Here is a 15615-nt window from a genome sequence, read left to right as displayed (position 1 = left end):
CCTCTCACAAATATTTCCCCAAAAACAGACTGGCTTACATGCACACTTATGAAATCTGTCACTTTTAACATGAATGAAATAATATTTTTATTTAAAAAACACATTAGGGATATCTTTTGAATACAAAATATAGCTATTTAATCTGATATTACTAGTTATTTTTGCTCACGTGCTCACTCTTGTTTGTGTATAAAACCAACTTACCAATGTGACGTTTGGAACATTCACTGTACCATAATAGCATTTTATGCTATGTTGCATGTTATAGCGCTAACGTAACATCATTCACAATAGTGAAGGAGCATCACATCTCACACAATAATGACCAGTGGCCTGTTTGGTACAACTGTCCCTTATAACATCAAAGTACTTGATTTATAATTGTTGTTTAGACAGTTATGTTTCTCCTCAATCCAGCCCTTTGGTAGTGGACAAAAATGAGGTGGTATATTTTCCCAATATATGATCTACTAAAAACACATCATCATACATCTTATGCAAAACTTACACCTTCAAGAACTCTTCTTCCGCATAGGACAGGTGTCAGTCTTAACGTTGATAGCAAAACTAGTTGCTAAAACAGAAATGAGTTATTTAACACTTTGAACTCACACTAGAATGTACACTCTTGCTGCTGCTGCTGTTAGGCTCTCAACTGCCCATCAAGGTCCTGGTAGGCCACTGCAAGTATGTGGGCCATTGGGGGATAACGGTGCAGCGCACATGCTTCCCGTGTTGGGAGGACTTGCCTATCTGGACTTCTGATGATGTCTTGAACCAGCATCATAGGCCTTTCCACCTCTTCCAACTGTGGATGCCCCGCTTTTAGACCCCCAGGGTCAGCACTTTCTTGGTGCTGGCCTTGCAGATCTCCTTTTCCTGATGGGCGTTGACCTGTATGGATGCAAGAAAGAAAAAAAAATCTTTTGTGACTTTTTGTTTGTCTGTATTGATGTAATACAATTTTACTAAAGCAATCCCAAGTGTTAGTCAAGAGTTACTACACAATGGGCCTCATGTAGGTAAATAAATTTTACCGTTTCTTAAATACCGAGCCGTACCGAATCGGTAAATTAGAATCGGTAAGTTATATGTAGCTAAAAATTCGGTAACAGTTACCGATTCGGTAACATTCGGTAATCACGAATCGGAATTCACCGATTCGGTAAATACCAAGGTGGTATTTACCGAATCGGTAAATACCGAGGTGGTATTTACCGAATCGGAAAATACCGAGGTGGTATTTACCGAATCGGAAAATACCGAGGATACTACCACCTTCCCTTTACTAAGAAGCTAATATTATTATTATGCTAATAGAAGGTCTCTTAGGCTTGAATAGGGGACCCCATACCTCAAAGATCAGCTTAGTGAAATCACATCACAGGAGCATCAGGAGTCTTCTCGCAGGAAGGCTCGTCTTCGGTCTGAATCATAACCATGATGTCTGTGATATTAAAAGCACCAACTTTCAGGTATTTGCAGCTGCGCGTGTGTTATGGCTAAACAGTGGGTCGATCAACCTAGAGTGGAAAACATGCATTGTGTAATATTCCAGACTGTTTGTCACACCATGTACAGACCAAGGTCGCTGCGCAGAGCTTGGGATGGTAACAACAGATTGCTCTCGTGTGAAGCAAGTCTCGAGTCAGCAGTTTATTTAAGAAATAACATGTAAACGCAGTGTCGTGTGCAAAGTCAAAAAGATGGCTTTCTAACATTTAACGTGGTTATGCTAACTTAACAATGTATGTACGTATTCAGGGAGAACTCACTACACGCCCCCTTGATCGAAGCACTATTCAATAGGCAAGAAAAGAGAGAACGCAGAGTTCAGTTTCGTCAGAGCAGAACAAGGCGTAACCAATGCTGCGCCAAAGTCCGAAACTACAAAAAATAGCAGCATAGAATTCTAATAAAAAATGCAAGTATATAAAAAACTCAAAACGACCATCAGGAAGAGAAAAAAGAGAAATAAAAGAAATAAATGTTGCGCCAGGGTGCTGTCCAGTAGCACAGGCGCAATGGACGACAGTCCAGTTAATCCATGAATGTATAGGCAGCATATGTGGCCACTGCTTCCAACAAAAAATCGTTTGCAGGGCCACTGAAAGTCTCAGCCATCCAATTAAGTAAAGAAAAGGAACATACGTGTTCTCCAACCATCGGAGCCTCTAGCACAATCAGAGGGCACCCGGAATGTTCCTCCAAATAGCTCATAGCCAAGAAGTCGTAGGCGGCCGCTGAGATGTCCCAATTACCCAGGATACCATGCGCCGCACCACAGGCCATAATCCGGACACCAGAACAGGCCAACTCGTGAGACACTAAGGGCCTCATCAGTCGATCGAAATCCGGCACCGGAGACACCATGTTGGTCAAGCACAAATCCAGAGGCCATTCAAAGGGACAATCCAGGCAGTGAAATACAGGTTGTACGCAGGTGAAGTAGGAATACCTGAAGGATAATCCATAAGCCAGGCTCAAAGTCGCCAATGGCAAAGTACCATAAAAGTCAAGCATCCTATCACGAAGAAGATGCAGACGGGACAGGTGCTCGTGTGGCACAGAAGGAGCAGCCATTCCGGAGTATAAAAAGGAAAAGCAGCACACCTGCCACTAGCGCCAGAAGCAGCGGGACACCTCCAAAGATGCTCGAGAAAAGTGAATGAAAAAATGCCGGAATCACACCAAAAATAGTTTGGAAAGAGGTCACGAGACCCGAGCCCACAACTTTAAAAAAATGAGCCAGGCCGGTCGTGGACGAGGCATTGAAAATAGTATGGATCAAAGAGCCGAAATGCAGGGGGAGGTCAGTATTCAGCAGCGCCTGTACCTCAGTGCGCGTATTAGCAACGTGAAGGACAAATGTTTCACGAGAGGAAGTCAAAGGCACCTCTTTTTGGGACAATAGCGCTCTTATTCTGCACAACTTGTTGAACTCTGCTTTCAAGGTTGGAATCGAAGGCCAGATGGAAACATCCAGCCGCCCATGCGGGGGTGGAAAAAGAACATTATTGCAGCAGACAACTTTCTGTCTGTAGATGCGTTCCTCCCGTCGCCAAACCCTCAGTCCTGCTGCCTGTAGACGTAGGCGCCTTGCAATGACATACATAGCGGCCATGTTGTCCACGCTGTTGCATTTTGGGATTGCTTATATGCACTGTTGATGGTTACCACCTGCTTTCAATCCGTGTTAATTACCGACTCTTATTTACCGATTTTCTTGGATTTCTTAATTACCGAGTGCTCCTACATGTCATTTTAATTTTTACCACTTCATATTTACCACTTCATATTTACCGATTCGTTAAGTATGTATTCGGTAAATCTGATTCGGTATTTTAGAATTCGGTAAATATGATTCGGTATTTACCGCCTCATATTTACCGAAAAGTCGTTTTTGGGCTCCTACATCTCACTTGTCTGGATACCGGTCGGTAACGGCATATTTACCGAAAATCGGCCGTTACCGACCGGTATTTGGCTACCTACATGAGGCCCAATATACTTTTGTTCATTTTGCAAAAATATGTCAACAAATTATACTTTTGTTGTAACTTGTTGACTACCCTTATCCCTTGTCATTCCCTAAATACAATAATCTAGGCCAGTGACATAATCTAGGCCAGGGGCTCCAACCTTTTCAGTAATGAGAGCTGCTCCTCATGAGTAACTATCATTGTGAACTACCGAAGGCTAAATAAATTGCATATTGTTGCACATTGTAACCAGAAACTCCCACGCCCAGCTACATTGACTTGAAGCCTAATGTCCATAGAGCCAGATACTATGGTTAGAAGAAAATCTATGAAAGGGCTGCCATGCATGTCAGTGAGAGCATGGTCTTTTGGATATATGAACATATGTGTGAATGAAGGTGATATATTTGTCAGGGTGACTGACAGCCTATGAAATGTAAAATGTTTGTTTAATTAATAACTCTCCATTGCATTTCTTCCATTTAAAAGCATTCAGAAGCATCCAATTTGTTCACAACACCAGTTTAGAGTTGACAAGGACTTTTTTTTCTAAGAGTCCAATACCTTAGTGCTTCAGTTGTTAACCTCTGTGACTCAGCCCCAGCCTGGCACACAAACCTGACTGAGCACTGTTCATTGTCTGACCCTGCTATCTGCAGCATGATCATGATGTCACATGAACACAGCCTTCCCTTAACTTCGAAATGAAAATATACCCTTGTGCTCTTTTGAAAATAACTCAAGGCTGTGAGCTATTCTGAAGGTGTCTAGGAGATACTGGTAGCTCGTAAACGACAAATTGGAGACACCTGATCTAGGCGGAGTGATATCTGGGATAATGCACATAGCAAACACCATTTGGCATGTAAAAAATGATATACATGGTCTATTTTTACATAATGTGAAATTTCTACATTTTGCATGAAATCCATACATATACATACATATATCTGAAAATACACACCAAATGAAACTGTAGGTTCCAAAACACACAACACATATTAATGTTGTTGTTTTCCCTAATCATAATGTGCTAAAAAATTCACACCATCATTGATTTATGTGAGGTAAAATTTAAATGGCACTTAACTTCAATCACTACACTTCACGCAGGAACTAATCTCACTTCTGCTCCTCTGTCTAGCAGCTCCATGTCCTGTGATGAAGTGCAGTGCGCCGTGCCAATTAAAGAAACACATACTAATAATAAGCAGCAAGGGGCAGAAGGCAACAATAAAAAAACAAGCATTTGCAATGCAATAGGACTCGCACTTATGCAAGACCTATTGCATTGCAAATGGGAGTGCGGGTGGGCGAGGGGCAGGGGGGTGAGAAGGCACGAACAATGGGAGTGCGGGCGGGGGGTGAGAAGGCACAGACTGCGGGAGGGGCGGAGAAGGCAGTAAGAGAACCCCATTAAAGAAAATAGTGCTCACGGTCTAAATAACACATACCGTGCAACGCTCGAAGTAAAGGGGCCAGTATCCATGGAAGGATACAAATGACGACATGACCGTCATAAGGAGGGACTAACAAGCCTATAAACCAATCAGAAGTCAGCATTTAGGATGGACAAAGACACAAGCCAATGAAAATGACGGGCGGGGAGTGCGTGGGGCTTTCCTCACATAGTCAACTACCACAGATCAACCACATAGCAGGGCTTACTTGCAGGCTCAGGGCTCGATCTAAAAAAAAATGTATATGTAGTGCATTATTGTGGTTTAATGCAATAGTTGTGCAGTGTTGTTTACTCTTATGTTGACTGTAGTTACTTTTTAGGAAAAATAAATCAATAATGTGCAAATAATACATTTAAAATATCATATTTACACATTATATTCTTAAAATCAAAAGACATGTAAAACATGATAATTGTTTAAAAAAATCTATTTTCATGTTGTGTTAAGATATGTTAAGAAGCGAAATATATATTTTTATCAAAACATGACATTTGTGTCATTTATCTAAAAACAGATTTGTACATTTTTTATAATGTTGTCATTTCTTTATGCAGGGATATGAACCCTGGTGAGTGAGGAAATGACAGCCTCAGGTGTTTTGGCCATTTCCATATTTTTCCAACATGGAAGAATGGCATATTATCAAAGAATTTTGATTGAATAGACAAACTGTACTGGATTTATGTCATCAGCTGGAGCCAGATCTTCTGCCTCACAATAGAAATCCCACATCTATTACACCAACTATCAAACTCATGGCAGTAGTTCATTTTGTGACCACAAGATCATTCCAATACACTATGGCAATATCTGGAGGAATGTCACAACCAACTTTCAGTGGTGTTCTACAAGAAGTTCTGTCTTCAGTGATGAGACACATCAACAGCTTCATCCATTTCCCATTGCATGAGGATTTTGCAAATGTCAAGGGCAGCTTCTATGGTTTAGGTGGTCTACCTCATGTGGTTGAAGCAATTGAGGGCACACATACTACCTTAATGCCACCACACCAAGTGTATCAGAAGCATTTACATTCAATTGAAGTGCAAGTTGGCTGTGTATCTGATTTGTACATCACAATTGTCTTTGTGCATTTCCCGGGATCAGCCCATGATTCCTTTGTACTACAGAACAGCAGAATACCCCTGCAAAAGTCACACCTTGGACATGAGATGGCCTGGCTTGTTGATAAGTACAATCTGACATAACACTGTTTGGGTAATTTCAAGTCGAATAATCTGAAATTGTGAGACATGTTTTTGATTTTTTTCTCCATATGGAGACTCAGCTTATCCTAATCGACCATGGTTGTTGGCACCACTGAGGAATCCAACAACACCAAAGGAAGTCCGCTTCAATGAGGCCCATGGATGAACATGGAGGTCAGCAGAGTGGGTTTTTGGGCTCCTAAAGGCATGTTTTTGCTGTCTGGACAAGACTGGTGCAACTCTTCTCTCCTCACCCGGTAAGGTGTGCCAAATCACCATGGCCTGCTGCATGTTGCACAACATAGCTCTGCGACAGAACATCCCATACATTGCAGAGGATGGAGACCATGAAGAGCCACCGGTTGAGGATGTTGAAATGGCAAATGAAGATGATAGTGGTGAAGAGGAAGGAGTACTCATATGTCAAGATGTTATAGACAATTTCTTCACCTGAGCGTAAGTATACATTTACATATTATGACATTAAGATTAAACCAACGTTTTATTTTATAAGGAGACCAGTCTGTGCTGGACATTTTTCAGAAAGGGCAAGTTGATCCAGGCCAAAGATGTGTGTTGATCAAAGTGTTGATATATTGACAACTGGGTTAATTTAGAATGTTTATCTTTGATTGTTCTTGGAAAATGGGTCCTCAATAGAAATAATTTGTACTGTGAAAATGTTGTTATGTAATAAACTGATTTCTTTTGCTTTAAATCTGTTTTAGGTTCCTTCACCATGTCATCTTCATTTGGACCTATCAATGTTGTGACATTTGCAGTTCTATGCTGCTTTTGTGAAGTACAAAGGGAACAGGGGTTGATCCTGCGAAAGAGACACGCACACTTTGGATGTGCATATTTGATACAGACAACTTGCATAGTGATTGAATAGAAGTATTTTCGGTTGCATTGGAGTTATTTTCTGTTAATTGTTGGTATCAAGGCAATATGTGCTGTTTGAAATGCTCTAACCACATACGGGAGCCTACCTAAAGCATAGTAATCCCCTTTCACAATTTTGTGTTTTGTAGGAAGCTGTTGTGCTGTCTCATCATTATAGAAAGGACTTATTGTAGCACACCACTGAACTGTGTTTGTGACATTCCACCATATACTGCAACAGTGTATTGGAATGTTCCTCTGGATACATAATGGAGTTCTGCCATGATTATGACTATTGGTGCTATTGATGTGGGATCCCTACTGTGAGCCAGAAGATCTTGAACCAGCTGATGACATTAATCAATAATAGTTTGTCTATGGAACCTGTGTTTGTTTCTTTTTTTAACGATAACCTGTTCTTTCATGGTGGCAAAGTCTGGTAATTACCTAAATATTAGAGACTGTTGTCTTCTCCCTCTCTCTGGATTCATATGATATAATGTTTTTGGAACAGTATGGTAAACAAATCTTTGTTACAATCTAATAAAATACTAGTTTAGGATTTGTGTGTTTTGTTATTTTTTTAAACATTGTTTTAGAGAAGTGAACACCATTAACTACATGTAATGTATTTATGAATAAACAATCTTTTCGAATATAACATTTAAAATGTATGACATGAGTAAAAAAAGTTACGAAATTGAGAGAAAACATACATCACAAGTGTTTGACTATATTCTGTTTTGATTTTATTCATGACAACCAAATGAACTGAAACAGGATGAAAAGAAGAAAGCACACACAAAATCAACTCATCAGTCATGGTAAATGAAACTTTTGTTGAAAAGCCACAATCATTTGAAGGCCAATGTACTAAATACGTCTGGCATCAGAAAGGTAAATGTGTCCAGAAAATAGTCCACTGAGTGAATGCTAGTCATACACTGGAGAAAATTAGATTCTGCATCTCTTGGTGGGGGTGCTGGTCTTGCCATCCTCTCCTGGTGGTCTGGATAAACATGTGCTAATTCAAGTGGCTGGTGGATCCACGGTTGCAGCGACTGGTGTAGGTTTTGCCTTTTGTGGCATGGCTTCCCTTTCTGTGGCTGAGAAAGATGTAGTTGGTCCAAATGTTGTTGGACCACAGAAAGAGGTGATGGGGCTGTAAACATCCTGCACATATGGGTGTAAATGTCATACAACACCCCAGATGAGTTGTCATAAGCCACCTATCTGGATCCCAGATGATTCCAAAGGGGTGGCAATGCTAGTTCCACAACCCTCCAGAGACTTGCTCTTGGTTTTACAGGAGGAGACACTGCTCCAGTGGCAAATCCCAGGGGGAAGTGGGTGGTATGGAAAAAGAGTGTTGAGCCAAACATACTGTGGCTCGTCTACTCAAGAGCAACGATGCAACAGGCATTCACACAAGTATGATGAATGGTACCAGCAGATATGCTACCTATGAACACACACATAATAAGGCCTTAGTCTATTTTTAACTCTATCTCTTAGGGTTTCACTACATGAAAGCTTTTCGAATCTCAACCAACCTTTAGTTTTGTTGTTGTTTTGTTTTGATTTATATTGTCCACAGAGGCTCCTTCATCAAAGTTCTTGAAACTTTAGTGAGTATGAGTTCAGCATCAAAACCACAAGCAAATTTGGACAGGTTTAGCTTCACCCACATCCTCTCTGTTAAAGCCCTGCCAATAGTATGTACAAGTTGGACAAAAACACTGGTTACATTTGTTTGCAGCACAATGAGCTCAGCATGTAGTAAAATCAAGTCTGTTAATAGTCCCTCCTTCTCTTCTTGTTCTATATTCCATCCAGGTGTGAGACTAATGCAGGACATTCTTTGCGATGAAGTCAAAGCCAGAGGCTCAAGGGAGCTCGCAAGACAGAGTCCTGGAAGCCAGGAAACTGGTAAGTGCCAGGCGAAGATGCTAAGTGAAGGGGAGGAGTGTGGGCGGTCTTTAAATAAGACCGCTTTAGAACGTTCATAAAGGTCGCATTCTAATTGTTTGCAACAAGGAACAGGTGCAGACAATTAACTTGAAGAGGCTGTCGTCTAGAAGGTGCTTTAGAATGTTCACAAAGGTTGCGTTCTGATTGCTTATAGCAAGGAACAGGTGTAGATGATTCATTTGATGAGGCTGTCTATTAGAAGGTGTTTTAGAATATTCACAAAGGTCGCATTCTAATTGATTATAGCAAGGAACAGGTGCAGTTGATTAGTTTGGTGAGGCAGTCTTCTAGAAGGTGCTTTAGAATGTTCACAAAAGTTATACTCTAATTGCTTATAGCAAGGAACAGGTGCAGGGGATTAATTAAATGAGGGCCGTCTTCCAGGAAGGTTCACATTGAAGTCATATATGCCAGTTGCTTGATGCTTATTCTGGTAGATTTTGTGGATGTTTACATGTGCCTGAAACCTGACCTTGCATATGCATGGTAAAACATTTGTAAAAGCTATCAAGTGTTTTCCATGAAACTGGCAAACACCAGATGCAGCTAGCTATTACCAACAGCATATAATATGGTTAAAAGTCATGGTACAAGAAGTTTGTTCATTTATAAGTGTAGGGAGGAATTATATGAATCATGGCAGTATATTGTGGTAGTCAAGAGAGGTGATCTGTGGCAAGAATCCTAACACCAGTCAAGGAACACATATTGGAGTAGTGACGTCCCATCTGTTTGTGGGATTCGGGCCAGTATGTAAAGTTAGCATAACGTATCTAGGGTTGTGTCTCCCTCTATGTACACTAGAACTGCTCCATAAGATGGCTTATTCTTTATAGTATCCTGCATGATAGAAAAGGGCCGAAAAGCCACAGTTCAGCCATATTGGATCATGACTAACTATGCCTAGGTCACGTGGTTCTCTGTGAACACCATCTGTATGATTTAGCTCGTACCAGCCTAAAGACAGGGTGAATTGTATTTACGACTGAGGCCCAAGATCACATCTGCAGTAGGGAGTATCAAGAGACATTCCTCTCTGCCCGAGGCGAAAGGGAGTCACCCCGCCGACATTCTCTGAAGAGATAGTAACCTTATGTGCATCCAGGAGCTCTAGGGCTAACTGGTACTTTTCCACTTGCAATGCTTTGTATGCTGAACCTGTAATGTATATAAGTGTTGTTCTGTCAAGGAGCCAGCAGTCTTCTTCGGCGCACCTGATGGGTGAGGTTCGATGAGGCTCCTCTATGTAGAGTTCTGTTATGGCCAATAAACGCTTGAACCTTCTACGTTGCCAACTGCTTATTATTGACTTGATATTGCGGGCCACTGGTAAGTGTGGCCCTTGGGATTACTATTAGATTACTTCAGTTGGCGACCACGAAGGGACCCCGTGATAGGGTCTTCTCCCTCCCCGTAGACGGGTGAGAGGATCGGGGGCGTCTTGGCCGGGTGGGTGGAGGGGAGTCTACGTCCACTCCGCGCTTCCGATCGGGGTGCCCTCTGCTGCTAGTGACCCTTCACCGGGGTCCTACGGGCTTGACCCAGGAGCTGACCGTATTGGTGGTAAGAAGTTGGCAGCGGAGAACGAACATTCGTACCTGGGTGCACCCGGTGAGTAATTTGTTTGTTTGAAACATGCGCTGTTGAGCGGTGCATTTGTTTGAAGCACGCTCTGTTGAGCGGTGCATCTGGAACAGTTAACTGTATTTGATTCGAGGGGTTGTGAGCACCCTAGGAGAATCACGGAGGTCTTGCAGGGTGGTCCGGTAGGGACTGACTGTAGAGACTCCGCGGATCCTTTGTGACGTTGTGAGATACCGATCAGATGCCTAGTTGTTACTTGTGAGCAATGCACGGCCGGATTGCACTTGGAAGAACCTGCGGCTATAACTGGGTAGCCATGAGACATATCTGAGGTACGGCTAGGTCTACATCAGAACAGTCTCAGTGGTGAACCAGGGAGGTCATGGGATGGTCCATAATCCAGTCCGTGGTTACCCCTGTCTGATCATCTCCTGCCAGTGTGTTGAACGACGGCCTGTTGTGATTTTGTTGATCCTTTTGAATAATTCTCCACGAACGGTAGTCGACGGGCTCCGTTCGTTTGTTTGGATGGATCAAATTTGGATAGGTTGAACTGCAGAGAGTAATGTCGACATACATGTTATCTGTGGCATAGAGTCTGTTATATGTTATTTGTGTCTGTCTACTAACCAACATGTCGTGTTTCAGCAAATTGAATTGTTTTGGTTGTTGTTGTCGGACCAGCGACTCTCGGTTGGCCGAGAGTCAGCCTGCCCCACCCGAGGGCAGCCCTAGCCATTTCATGTATGTGAAGCACGGAATTGCCCCCATATTGTTCAACACCCTGTGGCATAAGTATACTAAAGGTAATGAAGAGTTGCAGTGGCTGAAGACTGGTTCATTTGACGAAAAGAAAGTTGCCTTTCTACAGGAGCAACTATTCTCCAGGCACAGTAGGCAATCTATGTTTGATGCCTTAAGCGCCTGGCAGAAAGAGGCCAAGCAGAGACGGATGAGGGGGGAGAAGCTGGCGAGAGTCAAGGCGGGACAGACCGCGACTCAGAAAGCTGTAGCCTATGACAGAGCAAGGGTAGAGAAAGGAATCGATTGTATGAATCGGGAGTTTAGATTAAAAGTTGATAAAAAATATGTGGCCCGACCCGATGCAGAGGATGAAATAGAAGACCTGCTGGACATGCGACCACTGCCCCCGTATGTTCCGCAACGGTTGTACCCGAAGGTAACAGCTGCTATGGTATCGGCTGGAGCGAAGACCGGTGACTCCATGCCGGCGCCAGTTGCCTCTACAGCAACTTCAGTCGCATTGGCGCCTCAACCCACCTCCCTTGTGCCTGTCATTGATCGTTCACGGCTGTCCTCCTCTGTTTCAGAAATTATGGCCATATTGCCCAATTTGCTGTCGGCCTCGACAGCTGAAGCTCCACAGCTGTCTCCGGGGGCCGTATATTCCCCTTCCGCCCTGACCTCCTCTTCCGCGAGTGCAACTCCTTTCACAGCTGTTTCAACTCCCGTACATCCGACCGGTTCATTAGATGGCAGGAAGTTGTTCAGTCGATCAGCCTTAGGAACAGAGGAGAAGGAGGTCATTGCAGTCCAAGCATCCCAGTGGATGCGGCAACCTATTTATACCTTGACTGACATATGGAACACCATGCGAGATTATGAACCAGTGATGCAGCAGCACGCGCTGGCCCATATGGCCCAGCGCCTCATTTCTTTGTGGGAACAAGCCTATAAAGGGGAAAGAGCCCCGGCCATACTGTATGATATCCACACTCAGGCCCATAGATTTCAGCTAAGTCCAGAAGCAGTGTACGGGAATGTGAACACTCTGGTCAGTTACAGAATGCGCCTGCAAGCGGCCAGCCCTGTAGGGGTACAGCAGTTCCCAATGCGTGAAGTGCACCCTATTTATCACCCCGAAGTAACCGAGATAGCAAACGCACAAGGGGCGGTTACCCGCCCAAGAGTAGACGCCCGTTTCCAGGAACAATGGGTCTATACCCCATGGAAACGTAGAGAGGTACTTTCATTGAAAACCCAGTTGCCTGACCCCAGAAAGAATCCTACCGCATACTATAAGGAACTTACAGAAGCCGCCTCCTCGGCGGTGATGACACTGCCTGACATCGAGCTATTCTTTGCTCTATTGGTGCCGGTGGACATATGGCGGCAGGTGCATGACCAGGATCATGTGGCTGAGTTTGGGGGAACATGGGAACAATTGAGAGACTGGGATAGGGATCGTAAGCCAGGAGATAAACCTAGCACTGAGATATTGACTTTGCCGGAGAAAATAATAACCTATATGCATTCCCTAATTCCTCCGAGGAAGGTGGATTGGAACAAATTGACCGCGTGCAAGCAGAAGAAGGACGAGAACGTGTCTGACTTCTTCACGAGGTTCGAAGGAGTTTTTATTGATTTTAGCGGGCAAGATCTGTCTAAGGAGGGTGGCATATGCCTGTTTGTTAATAGGTTTGTGACTAACCTGTTGCCCGAGATATCAGCCCGACTTCAGGCCGCGGAGAGAACCTGGACTACATCAACCCCCTCGACTATTCTAAGTATGGCTCAATACTATGAGCATCGGGAGAACGAGAGTAAGGAAAAGACGGAAAAGAGATCGAAGGACTTGAAAACTAGGGTCTTGTTACAGCAAGTTGAGAGGGGATGCGGTAGGGGTCGGGGAGCGCAGAACTTCGCCCCACGAGGGGCGGGGCCCGGACAGGGTGTAGGACGAACAGATTTAGGAATAAATCAGTGTGCATTCTGTAAGCAGGAAGGTCACTGGCGAGCTCAGTGTCCGTTGTTGCAGGCACAGACCGGCGTTCCGAGGGGTCAAGGGAGAGGCCGTGCCAGTGGTCGTCGAGGTGGATATACGAGACAGGAAGGAGTTGGGCAAGGTGAGGATAGCCAGAATTGTTTCGACCATGGTCAAGGAAAGCAGTATTATAATGAAGGATGTGTAAGTAACGACTCGGCAGGCTATTCTGAGGCATAGGGGAGCCGAGGACAGAGTGGGGGACGCGTGTCAATTCCGATCGATCAAAACGGACCTTATGTACATGCTCGTCTAATGGATGCATCGGGTAAGTTTCTAGTTGACACGGGGGCTATGAATAGTTCCGTTTCACACGCCCTTGTCCCTGGGGCTGCTCTGTCTGGCCAGAATAACGTGTTTGTAGGTTTCTCCGGAACTCCAGTGGTAAGCCCCATCTCCCAACCTCTTTCTCTTAACTTGGGGCCGATTTCAATTGACTCACCTTTCCTTCTGACTTCACAACGTGGTGAGAATCTTTTGGGAATGGATTTACTGAAGAGGCTGTATGCCCGCATCTATTGCTCTCCAGACGGTGTTTACCTGACTATTAGGAAACCTTTCCCTCCCTCTGCACAATGTTTCTCTAAAACGGACCCTCTGCCCCCTGAACTTGCAAAGATTCCACAGAGTCTCTGGGCTACTGGAGATACTGATGTTGGGTTGTTGAGCATACCACCCATTTCGATCACTCTGAAACAAAATGCTCGATTACCCAGAGTTCCACAGTATAAGATTGCCCCCGCAGGGGAGCGGGCATTACTGTCCATTGTTCAAGACTTGATCAGCACGGGGGTGGTGGAAGAGACGGCTTCTAACACGTGCAACAGCCCTATTCTTCCTATTCTTAAACGGGCCCCGATAGATCAGAGTCCTGATTATGCTGATACTTATCGTTTTGTGATTGACGTGCGTGAAATCAATAAGATTGTCGTACCCCAATACCCCGTAGTGCCTGACATCACTACCATCTTGACAATGATTCCCCCGACGGCTAGATTTTTCTCTGTCATTGATTTGAAAAACGCCTTTTTCAGTATTCCCATACATCAAGATAGCCGTTATCTTTTTGGCTTCTCCTTAGGTCGCAACTTCAGATTTTGTCGCGCTCCCCAGGGCTATACAGAAAGTCCTAGTATTTACAGCCAAGCACTTAAAACGTTGTTGGGCACATTGACCTTGCCGCCCGGTAACGTTTTAGTGCAGTATGTGGACGATCTTCTCGTGGCCTCTGATACTGAGCATGGTTGCCGAATGGCGACGACTGCGTTGTTAGAGCACCTGGCAGACAACGGTAATAAAGTTTTGTTGTCAAAATTTCAATATTGTCGACCGGAGGTGACCTATCTCGGTCATCTCCTGTCGAAGGAGGGACGACGGCTAACCCCTGATTGTATTCTAACCATGTCTAACATGCCTGTTCCTTGCACGCAACGTGATGTCCGCGCTTTGCTTGGCATAACTTCTTACTGTCGCCAATGGATTCCTAACTATTCCTTACTGACTAAACCTTTCCTGCATCTAACGACTAAAGATGTGCATGAACCTTTACCTTGGACAGCTGAATGCCAGAATGCTTTTGTTTTTCTGAAATCTGCTCTTTGCTCTGCCCCTGTGCTTGGCACCCCTGATTACCGGAAGCCTTTTGTGCTCTACGTGCATGAGGTGGACGGTTGCTCGCTTTCAGTGTTAACACAAGGATTTGGTGGTAAGCAAAGACCTTGTGCATACTTTTCGGTGGTATTGGATAATGTCGCCAGGGCACTTCCCAGTTGTCTGAGAGCCACTGCTGTGGTTGCTGTAGCGATCCGACAATCGGAAGGGCTCGTCTTGAATACGGACCTGACAGTGATGGTGCCCCACGCTGTGGACGTATTATTGAACAGGACACAGACTCAGCACTTAACTAGTGCGCGTCTTACGGGGTACGAATTGACCCTCTTTGCACCACACATCACTATCAAAAGATGTGTCACCTTGAACCCTGCTACGTTACTACCCCTCCCTCCGGAGGATCACAGTCAAGATACACATGATTGCATATTTCGGACAGAAGAGGAAACGAAGGGGCGGATAGATTTGACAGATATTCCCTTATCTGACCCTCAAGGGGAATTGTATGTTGAGGGCTCATGTTTTCGGTTACCCAATGGCACTACGACCGCTGCTTATGCGATCACCACGTTGCAAACAATAGTTGAGACGGCCAAGGCACCTTATCGATCAGCCCAGGCTGCTGA

The 15615-nt window shown here is 44.2% G+C and overlaps 1 long non-coding RNA gene across 1 annotated transcript in view; it reads left to right on the top strand.

Moving 5' to 3' along the window:
* Positions 1–8926, top strand: part of LOC146784438 (uncharacterized) — a 39873-nt gene extending 30947 nt beyond the window's left edge. The window contains exons 2-3 of the long non-coding RNA XR_014970787.1: positions 7819–7862; positions 8875–8926. This is a non-coding gene — a long non-coding RNA (uncharacterized LOC146784438). The remainder of the gene's footprint in view (positions 1–7818; positions 7863–8874) is intronic.
* Positions 8927–15615: the final 6689 nt, after the last annotated feature.

The sequence above is a fragment of the Triturus cristatus genome, chromosome 11 (assembly GCF_964204655.1).
Source record: "Triturus cristatus chromosome 11, aTriCri1.1, whole genome shotgun sequence".
Lineage (NCBI taxonomy): Eukaryota > Metazoa > Chordata > Amphibia > Caudata > Salamandridae > Triturus > Triturus cristatus.
Note: the sequence above shows the minus strand (reverse complement) of the source record. Positions and strands in the feature narration are given on the sequence as shown.